Source organism: Leopardus geoffroyi, chromosome D4 (genome assembly GCF_018350155.1).
Source record: "Leopardus geoffroyi isolate Oge1 chromosome D4, O.geoffroyi_Oge1_pat1.0, whole genome shotgun sequence".
NCBI lineage: Eukaryota > Metazoa > Chordata > Mammalia > Carnivora > Felidae > Leopardus > Leopardus geoffroyi.
The window spans coordinates 49,331,840-49,345,275 of NC_059342.1; positions in this window are offsets into that span (position 1 = coordinate 49,331,840).

Here is a 13,436-nt window from a genome sequence, read left to right on the forward strand (position 1 = left end):
ATGAAGCTGGTTTCTGCAAATGCTGGGAAAATGGCAACCAGGAGACAAGGGCTGCTGCCGGAAGGGAGGGCTGCTGGCAGGGTAAAGAAGCCCCGGGGGGTTTGAGTCCCAGGAAAGGCTTTCCAGTTAGAAGCCCACAGGAAAGGAAAGGGAGCTGGAGCCCTCCAGCCTGCTTCCTCCAGGCTCGTGGTCGCCCTCTAGTGTTCACTAACTATGGTCAGAATCTAATAGGTAGCCGGCCTGTGATGTGTGGATCCCAGCCTAGTGTGCACAGGTCTGGAGGTGAAGGCCAAGAACGTAATAACTAGAACAGATCATTTTCCTTGCCCAGTTTTGAATTAAAAAAAAAAAAAAAGAGGGAGATAAGGCTTAGGAAATGTAACCGAACCAAAATATCTTGCTAAGATAAAACCGGTAAGTGGTAAGGCTGGGACTTACATTCTGTATCTTGATTGTAAATGTCATACTTTTTTTCATTATGCCACACTTCCTGAGGCCCACATGACTGAAATAATTCTCCTAGAATCACATACTATTTCACCAGCAAAGGCTGAAAAAAAATCGTCCAATTTGTCACTTTTTCTCCATATCACCCTGACTCAAAAGTGTCTCCCCTAGGGGTACCTGAGTGGCTCAGTTGGTTAGGCATCTGACTTAGGCTCAGGTCGTGATCTCATGGCTTCTGAGTTCTAGCCTCACGTTGGGATCTGTGTTGATGGTGCGGAGCCTGCTTGGGATTCTCTCTCTGTCCCCATCTCTCTGCCTCTCCCCTGCACCCCCCCAGAAAGAAACTTAAAAAAAAAATGTGTCATGTAGATGAAGAGAAATTAAAGTTAGGAGAAGAGAGAAGTCTTGGTTGGAAAGAGAGGAGGATCTCAAAGCTCATTTTCGGCCAGAGACAGCCAAGCTGACAGAGGCAAGAGCCAAGCTGAGAGAAACGAACACCTCATTCATCCATCCATGGATTCATTCATTCAACAGCCAGTTATTACACATGTACTGCATTCCAGACACTATTTTAGAGCATGATGGCTCAGATTTGAATACGAGTTTATGCTTCCATGAGCTTAACATTATAGTGAGGGGGCCAGACCATAAATACGTAGCATACAAAGGATGTTAGAGAACACAGAAATCTGAAGCAAGAAGGTGGTTGCAGCTCCACCTAGGGTTATCAGAAAAGCCCTCGTGCAGAAGGTAAGGTTGGAGAAAAGGCGTGAAGTGGATATCTGAGGGAACATATTCCAGGTCATAGGAGCAACCGGTACAGAGGCACTGTCCCAGAAGAAGATGGTGTCAGAAATGATGGAGGATCTGTGCACAGAGGGCCTTGTGGGAAGATCTCCGGGCAGTAGATTGCATTATTGTTCTTCAGCATCATTACTTCCCCTTGGAGGACAATTGTACTTGCTCCCTGAGATCACGTGTGGCCATGGGATTTGTTCTGGTTGGTCAAACGTGAGCACACGTGATATATGTCCTTTCAGACAGAAGCTTTAGGAGTTAGCACATGGTTCCACATTTCTTGTTCCCCTTTTCCAGTACGACCAGCTCTATCAGATCTTCAGAAAAGGGATGATGTGGGACTAAACTTGAGCGAATCCAAAATGAACACGTAGTAAGAAATCAACCTTTGTTGGTATAAGCCACCAATGTATTCAATCTGTTACTGCAACATGATGTGGACTATTTCAGATGACATCTACTCCTCTTGTAGTTCTGTCTGATTAGTACATAGGATCAGCTTTTCCCACCTAAGAATCACACTAAAAGGTAAAAGGAATATGTGACCTGGGACTTGGTGGTGCTCTCGCACTGCCATTCTTTTGAGACAAGGCTACTTAGATGGACAGAGAGGCTTTCAGTCAAAACAGGAAAGATTCAAGTCACATCGCTCTCTTTCACACAAAATTCCAGTTTAAAAAAAGTGAGAATTCCACTTGGAAATCATTTTATCTTAAAGAATCTGGACACTGCCTGCATAATCAATGTCAAGTAGTACCTTATCTGATTACTGGGAGAATCAAAAAATAGAAGAGGCAAGAACAGGAAGAGAAGAAGGCAAACATCCCTCTCCTTTCTGCTGCGTCTACCTTCTCTCTCAGCTTTTACCTCACAGGCAGCCATCAGGTGGCCATCCGTTCACTCAGCCTCTCAACCTCCCCCACATGACTTCCCATACATGATGGTCACTCTGTTGTTCCATTCAAGCTACGAACACGTTAGTTCCTCTGATGAGTAAGTGGAGGAGAAGAAAGAAGAAAGTTAAGTCATAAGGAAGACTTTATAAGATACCAAATATAATGGTGCACTAAGAATGAGTTATATAATCAAATAACATAAATACACTGAAAAAAACACCATTGTCCTTATGTGCCTCTACTAACATCATGGAACTATCTGAGGTTGTTTTTATAGCATTTCTCTTAATTACATACTATAGTCCTAAGAATTAAGAACCTCATTCAGTTTGGTATCCCCAATACCTAACATAGTAGGTATGCACTGAAAAGAAGTCTGTTGAGCTAAAATTTAAAACAAAACCAACTAGATCCTGAAGGAAACTGATGAGAGTAACATGTCTAGAAATATATATATATATATATATATATATATATATATATATATATATACACACACACACACACATATATATCTGACATAATATATAACCATATATACCTATATATATACACACTCTCTCTCTCTCTCTCTCTATACACACACACACACACACACACACACACACACCTATGTATGGTTATATATTATGTGTGGCTGTATATGTATGGAAATATATATTTATAATATATTTAAGTATTTTTATGTTTTGCTTCCTGTTATATTTGGTCAAGGCATCAGTTAACTAAAAAAACATAGCACTTTTTGTTTTCCCTTCAACGCACGGAAAGCCTATTGTAAAAGTAAATTGATTGTTTGAGTAGACATCTCAATTTCTATATCCTTTGATTTTCCTGTCATTTAATGCTGAAAGCCAATATTCTCCTAAATCTGTAAACTTTATTTTTATTTACTGAATTTTTGAAAGATGCAGATGAGTAGGGGTTTAGAGGAAAAAATCCTGTGTCTACAATGTTGTTATTAATAGATACAGGAGCTGTCATGTAAAGAATGACTAGGATGTTGTTAATATGACTTTAGCACAATACACATAGCCTCTAAATGGTGACATAAATTACATCCAGTGTTCACATTGCTGCCTGATGCTATTACCTAAGACAATATAAATTTTACACTTGAAGTAAGTTGGCTACAGTCGTCAATAAAGTTCCAGCTCTCTCACGCTACACCTCCTACAGCAAAACTAATTAGGACATTACACTGGTGACAGCTAGAATCCCCACGATGTTATGTAATCTTCTGGGATTCAGTACTATTTTGCCCCACTAGCCTTTTCTTACTCAAAAAGAAAATCCTGGATTTGTTATTCCTTGACACTTTTACAGATGAAACATGAACAGCATTACATATATGAATGCACATCTTTTCTCTAATTTTGGCTTCACAGATCCTTATTGAACAAAGAATTGAAGAGTGAGTAAAAGCCCTAGGAAGAGACTACCCCGCTAACACATAGAAATTCAACTATATTAATGATATTATTTATTCTTTTGGAATAGCTTTGATATGAAAAGTAGTTGGAAGGTCATTGACCTCGAGGGTCTGAGGGGTACATATGAATATTTTTCATGGTGTCCCTGTATTATTACAATGAATTATTGTGGCTTACTTTAAGTTTCCTTCAGCCAAGGGTTGGTTTTCAAAAAGAAAAAATGAATTTTTAAAAAATCTTTTCAATACTATTGAATCATTAGCATCATCCTTATTAAGTCAAGTAGTTCTTTTGTATTCATTGAGTTCTTGTTCCTGTTGTTGTTGTTGTCATAATTTCCCTTTTTCTTCACTGCTGTCTCCTAACAAGGAGACATTTTTCCCCCTCAGTAAAACCCAACCTAAGACTCCATCAGAACAGCGATATGTAGTGCTGGAATTATGTAGTCAAGACCCATGATTCCAAGAAAAAAAAATGACTTTGAAGAAAAGAATAAAAAAGACATGAAATTTGGAGTCATGAATTAAGTTTCATAAAACTGTACTGGGATAAAGACGATATACAGGTGAGGGAGGGATTACTCAAATGTTGTGGCATACATTCAGTTTCAAAACATTTGGGAGAGTGGCACCTGGATGGCTCAGTAGGCTGAGCATCCAACTCTTGATTTTGGCTCAGGTCACGATCTCACAATTGGGAGATCCAGCCCTGCAGCAGGCTCTGCACTGGCCGTGGAGCCTACTTAGGATTCTCTCTCCCTCTTTCTCTCTCTCTCCTGAGAATCCTGACTTTTCGCTAGAGTATGGACGCCTACTTATTCACTGGGGGACCCTGGACAAGATAAATATCTTTTCTGATGCATTAGTGAAGTGGGAACAATAATACCCATTCCTGGAATTACAGTTTCAAAAGTATTTGGCCCTCTGTAGGTACTTCAATATTATTCCCCTTTGTTTTCCCCTCTATTTTATTAAAAAATACCTTAGGGGCTTTCTCCAGGACTCTTATTAATTTTCTTCTATGTATATATAAGTCTCTATATTGTCTTCTTACAATCTAATTTCAAAAGCTTTATACTGCATGTTGCATAATCATATATTTTTCCTCTATGATATCATTACCTGCATTGTTGTGACCTGTTTAAGAATTTTTTTAAAGAAAAAAAAGCAAAAACTAATTTAAGTGAGTCTCAATTAAATTTTTTTGTATACGTGTTTGAGTATATCATGGTTGAATCATACCACCTAAAACATAAAAGTTATACATAATAAAAACCTGATACATCTATACTTTAAAATTCAGCATTAGGAGTTTTACTAAAACTCCCATGCAATTTTAGCTACTTTTAAAATATTTAATTTTAATTTAAAAGAAGGAAAGATTTTTTTTAAAGGGAAAGAAGGAAATTGTAAGAAGTCAGCACACTTTGAAAAAAAAATTGCATTGATTAACATAGTTTGAAGTATTTTATTCACCACTTTTTGGTAAATAAATTTCTTCTAAAAAGCTCAAAATAGCATTAGATTTTTGGATGCATTATAATTTGTCTTTGAGGGTTTACTAAAAGCTACATTTATTGGATTACAATGGAATTCATGCAACTACAACATTCTATCAAAGGGTTTATCATCTTTTCTAGAAATGGACCTGTTTTGACCTTTACCTTCCAGCCCTGGTGTAATCGCTCTGATGCATTTCCTATTAATTATGTAGCCCTCTCCTTAGATCACCCAGCAATCCGTTTCTAGGCCCAGTAGCCCAGGTGGATGAAATATATACATACATCATATCCACATTACTTTCCTGGTCCATTTTTAAATGATCTTTTTTGATAATGATTTGAGCCTCTTGCACACAAATTTCCCTCTTTTGAGCGCTGGTGATTTTTTGGAAATATTGATCGATCTAGAACCTGGTCACTGAGTTGTCTGTTCTTAGACTGCCATAGTATCACCCATTCTTCTTAAATGTGTAAATTTCCTGTTACTACACAAGAGTAATAAGTGTGAAGCAACAGTAAATTGATTTAATTTAACATTCTGAATAACTTACAGCTAGAAAGAAGGCATCCGCTTACTAACATTTATCAAATGTTATGTTCTAAAGACTATACTTATCACTTAGGTCCAATCATTTATATAAGTGGTGACAAAATACTTTATACATTTCCTTATGTGGAAATACCTCACAACAGGCTAAGACCATACAAAATGGTGGGTCATAATATTTGGTGCTTAGTAAGTAGTTCTCACTTTGCACAGTAGTGTAAGACAAAAATGAGAGAGCAAAGTGAAAAGATACAAAGGAGTTTTAAGCAATGGGAAAACTTAGGATTTTTTTCTTGGCTTTAAAAATGTTTTATCAACAATTAAACACTCTATTAATAATGGACACAGCAATGAAAAAATAATAGAAAAAGTATTCCTTGCTTAGTAACTATTATTTAAAACATTAGAAACATTGATAATTAAAGTGTTTTATTTTGTCGCAAAAATATGAATAGTAGTTTGAACAGTGCTTGCCTCCTTCTTGCCATATGACTCACAATATGGAATGAGAATCTTTTCTATGCCTTTCTAAGTTTTGATCAATTTCCAACATTTGATCCTTTGCACTTTCAATACTGTGAAATATCTCCAAGATTTTCTTTAATGTGTGTTTCAGCTGGCATCACTTTCTCTTGGACTTCTTCACTCTTTCCTTCACAACCACCTTCTTCATTTATGTCAAAAAAGGTCACCTTAACTAAATCCTCTGGCTGCATACCTAGTGTCTCATGAATGGCCGCACTGTTAACATGCTGAAGGCTAGCTATTTCTTTTGTAACTCCATTTATTTATATTCAATTCATATTTCACATTCAAGTGGATCACTCATTCTATTTCTATGCTGCTCCTTCCTCGTTTGCTGCTCTTTGGTCAATTTCCCACTTTGATTATCCATTTCTGTAAACTATCACATGAGTTTATCACTGCGAGACAAAGAGGCAACACAAATACATATTTTTCTGTCTGTGCATGAACTGAACACAGACACATTGTAACCAATCACCATTAAAGAAGTGATGTGACTTTTAACTGATCATGATGCCCATCTGCTATGCAGTGATTTGTGGGTGGAATAGCTAGCAGCAAAGCACTTTACATAATTATTCACAGTTAATAAACTATGGAACTAAAATTTGGACCTTGTTCTTTGGAGAACTGTGTTATTTAATTAAACCATGGTAACTCAAATGTGTACATAGTGAAACTATGAAGAGTGAGGACTGTGTTTGATTAACTGTTTAAAAATACATGATTTCTAGGGGCACCTGGGTGGCTCAGTTGGTTAAGTGTCTGACTTCGGCTCAGGTCATGATCTTATAGTTTGTGAGTTTGAGCCCCACATTGGGCTCTGTGCTGACAGCTCAGAGCCTGGTGCCTGCTTCAGATTCTGTGTCTCCCTCTCTCTCTGCTCCTCCCTTGCTCACACGCTATCTCTCTCTCAAAAATAAATAAAGATTAAAATAAAAATTTTTTTTAAATACATAATTTCTAATTAAGGGGTCTATCCACCAAGAGGATCTAACAATTGTAAACATTTATGCTCCAAATATGAAAGCACCCAAATATATGAATCAATTAATCACAAACATAAAGAAACTCATTGATAATAATACCATAATAGTAGGGGACTTCAACACCCCACTTATAGCAATGGGCAGACCATCTAAACAGAAAATCAACAAGGAAACAATGGCTCAATGGCTTTGAATGACACACTGGACCAGATGGACTTAACATATATTCAGAACATTTCATCCTAAAGCAGCAGATTATACATTCTTTTCCACTGCCCATGGAATGTTCTCCAGAATAGATCACATACTGGGACACAAATCAGCCATCAACAAGTACAAAAAGACTGAGAACACACCATGCATATTTTCAGACCACAATGCTATGACACTAGAAATCAACCACAAGAAAAAATTTGGAAAGATATCAAATACTTGGAGACTAAAGAACATCCTACTAAAGGATGAATGAACTAACCAAGAAGTTAAAGAGGAAATTAAAAGTACATGGAAGCCAGTGAAAATGATAACACCACAGCCCAAAACCTCTGTGACACAGCAAAGGTGGTCAAAAGAGGGAAGTATATAGCAATTCAGGCTTCCTAAAGAAGGAAGGTCTCAGATAGACAACCTAACCTTATACCTTAAAGAGCTAGAAAAAGAACAGCAAATAAAACCCAAAACCAGAAGATAGGAAATAATAAAAATTAGAGCAGAAATCAATGCTATTGAAACCAAACCAAAAAAAAAAAAATAAAAAAATAAAATAAAATAAATAAATAAATAAATAAATAAAAAACTACGAAAAAAAACCCAAAAACAAAAAAACCCCAGAACAGATCAAGGAAACCAGAAGCTGGTTCTTTGAAAGGATTAACAAATGTAATAAACCACTACCCAGTTTGATCAAAAAGAAAAAGGAAAAGACCCAAATAAATAAAATTAAGAATGAAAGAGGAGAGATCACAACCAACACAGCAGAAATAAAAAACAATAATAAGAGAATATTATGAGCAATTATACAGCAATAAAATGGGCAATCTGGAAGATATGGACAAATTCCTAGAAAGATATACACTACCACAAGTGAAACAGGAAGAAATAGAAAATTTGAACAGACTCATAACCAGTAAAGTAATAGAATTAGTAAACAAAAAATCTCCCAAAAAACAAGAGTCCAGGGACAGATGGCTTTCCAGGGGAATTCTACCAAACATTTAAGGAAGAGTTAACACCTATACTCTTGAAGCTGTTCCAAAAAATAGAAATAGAAGGAAAACTTTCAAACTCTTTTTGCGAAGCCAGCATTGCCTTGATTCCAAAATGAGACAAAGACCCCACTAAAAAGGAGAATTACAGACCAATTTCCTTGACGGATATGGATGCAAAATTCCTCAACAAGATATTATCCAACTGGATCCAACAATGCTTTAAAAAAATTATTTACCACGACCACGTGAGATTTATACCTAGGATTCAGGGCTGGTTCAATATCTGCAAAACAACCCATGTGATTCATCACGTCAATAAAAAAAGGACAAGAACCACATGATCCTCTCAATAGATGCAGAGAAAGCATTTGACAAAATATAGCATCCTTTCTTGATAAAAACTCTTAATAAAGTAAAGTAGGGATAGAAGGATCATACCTTGAGATCATAAAAGCCACATATGAAAGACTCAATGCTAATATCATCCTCAATGGGGAAAAAGTGAGAGCTCTCCCCCTAAGGTCAGGAACAAGACAGGGATGTCCTCCCTTGCCATGATTATTCAACATAGTATTGGAAGTCTTAGCCTCAGCAATCAGACAACACAAACTAATAAAAGGCATCCAAATCGGCCAGGAGGTCAAACTTTCACTCTTTGCAGATGACATGATACTCTATATGGAAAACCTAAAAGATTCCACCAAAAAACTTTCAGAACTGATTCATGAATTCAGCAGTTTCAGGATATAATATCAATATAAAGAAATCAGTTGCATTTGTATACACCAACAATGAAGCAACGGAAAGAGAAATCAAGGAATCAACCCCATTTACAATTGCACCAAAAACCATAAAATACCTAGGAATAAATCTAACCAAGAGATGAAAAATCTATACACTGAAAACTAGAGAAAACTTATGAAAGAAATTGAAAAGACACAAAAAGATGTAAAAAGATTCCATGCTCCTGGATAGGAAGAACAAATATTGTTAAAATGTCAATACTACCCAAAACAATTTACATGATCAATGCAATATCTATCAAAATAACACCAGCATTCTTCACAGAGCTAAAACAAACAATCCTAAGATTTGTATGGAACCAGAAAAGACCCCAAATTGCCAAAGCAATCTTGAAAAAGAAAACCAAAGCATAACAATCCCAGACTTCAAGCTGTATTACAAAGCTATAATCATCAAGACAGTATGGTACTGGCACAAGAAGAGATACTCAGATCAATGGAACAGAATAGAGAACCCAGAAATGGACTCACAAACATTTGGCCAAGTAATCTTTGACAAAGCAGGAAAGAATATCCAATGGAATAAAGGCAGTCTCTGAAGCAAGTGGTGCTGGGAAAACTGGACAGCGACATGCAAAAGAATGAGCCTGAACCACTTCCTTACACCATACACAAAAATAAATTCAAAATGGATGAAAGACCTAAACATAAGGCAGGAAGCCATCAAACTCCTTAGAGGAAAAATCAGGCAAAAACCTCTCTGACCTTGGCCGCAGCAACTTCTTACTCAAAACGTCTCCAGAGGCAAGGGATAAAAAGCAAAAATGAACTACTGGGACCTCATCAAAATAAAAAGCTTCTGCACAGCGAAGGAAACAATCAGCAAAACTGAAAGGCAACCGACAGAATGGGAGAAGATGTTTGCAAATGACATATCAGATAAAAAGTTAGTATCCAAAATCTATAAAGAAGTTATCAAACTCAACACCCAATAAACAAATAATCCAGTGAAGAAATAGGCAAAAAACATGAATAGACATTTCTCCAAAGAAGACATTCAGATGGCCAACTGCCACATGAAAAAATGCTCAACATCACTCATCATCAGGGAAGTACAAATCCAAACCACAATGAGATACCACCTTACACCTGTCAGAATGGCTAACATCAACAACTCAGGCAAGAACAGATGTTGGTGAGGATGCGGAAAAAGAGGATCTCTTTTGCACTGCTAGTGGGAATGCAAACTGGTACAGCCACTCTGGAAAATAGTATGGAGGTTCCTCAAAAAATTAAAAATAGAACTACCCTACAACCCAGCAATTGCACTACTAGGTATTTATCCAAGGGATACAGGTATACTGTTTCGAAGGGACACACGCACCCCGATGTTTATAGCAGCACTATCAACAAAGTATGGAAAGAGCCCAAATGTCCATCAATACATGAATGCATAAAGAAGATGTGGTGTGTGTGTGTGTGTGTGTGTGTGTATACATACATATGTGTGTATACACACACACACACACACACACACACACACACAATGGAGTATTACTCGGCAATCAAAAGGAATGAAATCTTGCTATTTGCAACTACATGGATGGAACTGCAAGGTATTATGCTAAGCAAAATTAGTCAGAGAAAGACAAATGTCATATGACTTCACTCATAGGAGGACTTTAAGATACAAAACAGATGAACATAAGGGAAGGGAAACAAAAATAATATAAAAACAGGGCGGGGGGAAACAGAAGAGACTCTTAAACATGGAGACCAAACAGAGGGTTACTGGAGGGGTTGTGGGAAGAGGGATGGGCTAAACAGGTAAGGGCCATTAAGGAAACTACTCCTGAAATCATTGTTGCAGTGTATGCTAACTAACTTGGATGGAATTTAAAAAATAAATAAAAATTAAAAACATAAGAATAAAAAAGTACATGATTTTTTAAAAGTGTATGCCATTTTGCTCTTCATGATTACCACTGCTAGAGTCTATATATTTGCACAATAAAGATATATATTAAGGTTTAGCAATTGAAAAAAATGCTACATGTAACTTTTTGTAAAGTACTTAGCAGAAATATGTATAGCATCTATAACCTCAATTCTAAATCTTCAGAAAAGGATGTGTTATTCTGGGAGGCCTATGACCTTCTCAGCAGTCTCTGGAATTCTGCAATCACTTTAAGGGGCAGCAATTAACCACCAGAAAATTCTCTGGAACTTAATCCCTTTCTGACATAATTCCCTCAAAGCCCATGGATCTGCATTTTTTTTCTAAGATAGTAATTATTAAGAAACATTCCTTGATTCTGCACCCCCCCATTTTTTTTTAATGTAGTCTATCTGTGTTGGACACTATACATTCATTATTGTGAATCTTAATGATGCTGCAAGGTAAGCATTACGCAGTATCTGTAATTTACAGATAAGAAAATAAAGGCCCAGAATCATCAGGTAACTTGCCCAAAGTTAAACACACAGATCTCTGGCCTCCAAATCTGGGATCTCCTCTCTAAGAGTACTCTTCTGTCCCAATTGGGGAAGTCTTACAGAGCTGCATGGAGATAAACCAACAGATGGATCCTACCTGGAAGATGGAAGGGATTAAAACCAGTCCTCATTTGTGAATCAAGAAGCATGGTGAATGTTTACCCCATAGCACATGAAAGACTAAAAAGCAATTTGCTTCTTCCAGATTCTCTCTGTTGATCAGTGGTATAAAACTAATCTAAATGTGACCATACGTTCTCTTCCTCACCTCCTTAAGTTTTACTGAATATAACTGAGGGATTGAAATATTTTCAGTTTTTATATCCCAGATCCTCTACAGAAATGAGCTTATGGAGTTTTATATAAATACAAAGGCATTCTATTTACAGTAGTTTGTTTCCTTCCTATGTTTAAGACCATTGCTCATCTTTCTGTAACTGATCAACCTGTTCATAAGAAAAAAAGACCTAAGTTAAAATTGCAAAAATTATCTTGAAATGTAATATATTCTGAAAAAGAAGTATCAAAAGAATGTAACTCATAATTGTACCATATGACATCGCCTTCCAATTTTCAGTGAAATATAAAATTTACTTTTAATTTTGAAATATAACAGATTGTATCTTTTTAATTACCACAATAAATGTGGAAGTAAGGAGCTGCATTTGAATTTTTTTACTAAATGTCTCCAAAACCAATTAAAAGGAGTGAGGCTATTATGTGGGTAAGTCTTAAAGAGGGTGGATGAGACACGTGAAGATTGCCTCACTGTATTCTGAAAATGTTGGAGCTATAAAGTTGGGGAACTATGCTTCAGCAGTTGATGAATGCTGTAATAAGGCAAAATGAAACATAAATATTAATTATTCTTTTCTCCTATAATTCCCTTACAGCTTTGATCTCTCATAATATACACTTCAACTTCTTGTATGTTACCTGTCAGCTCATTGGCAATTATTTCCTTCTTTACCTTTTCTGCTCCTGTTTTCAGGATGTCATTCTTCTTGTCTATAGTTAAACCTTTAACATATGCCCTGAATCTTGTCCTCTAACTTTCTTCTCGGCCCTGTTACACTACAGTAATCCTTTTATTTATTCAGTCACAATCGCTCTGAAACTGGATTCTGCTCCTGGTACTTCACGGAAATTGCTCTATAAAAGCCATCAGGAATTTCCAGAATTCTAAATACGAGAAGTGTATTTTGAATCCTATTTTTCTGGACCTGGTCATGACCCTTTGAAAGGATCTTTGAAAGGCTCTCTTTTGTTACTAAGATGCATCTTGTCACTCCTTTCAACCTCCTTCCTGTTTTTTTCCCTCTGACTTCTGTGTGTTGGTGCCCTTGACTGCCTTTTGTTCCTACTCTACACAAACTTTGAAATGATCTTATCTTCACCTATTCCTTCATCTAACATGCATATGATGGAAATCCCACTTATACTCTGTCCAGAACTCTCTCATAAGCTCCAAATTGTAATCTTAAAATGTCTCTTGTACATTGCCAGCTCAATTCTCTTCTTCCCTCCAAAGCTGTTTTCCTCCTGTGTCTCCTTGTCTTAGTTAACGGTACCAGTATCTCTCCAGTCCAAAACTGTTCTTCTTTGTCCAAAAAATGCAAAGGTAAGGACAAATCTGGTGGACAAGGGGCTTCAAGGGAGGATGTAGGGACCAATTTCAATTTTCTCCCTTAATTTTTTTAAGAACTGTCTTTACCTACTGTTGAGCAAAATTGTAGTCATAGATACTATGTTTTCAACAACAAGCCCCATCAACATGCCCATCCTTTTCCTGTGGAGGCATTAAGTGAACCAGGCAGCATCAGGCATTCAGTCTTTGTCTCCCAGTCAGAAGC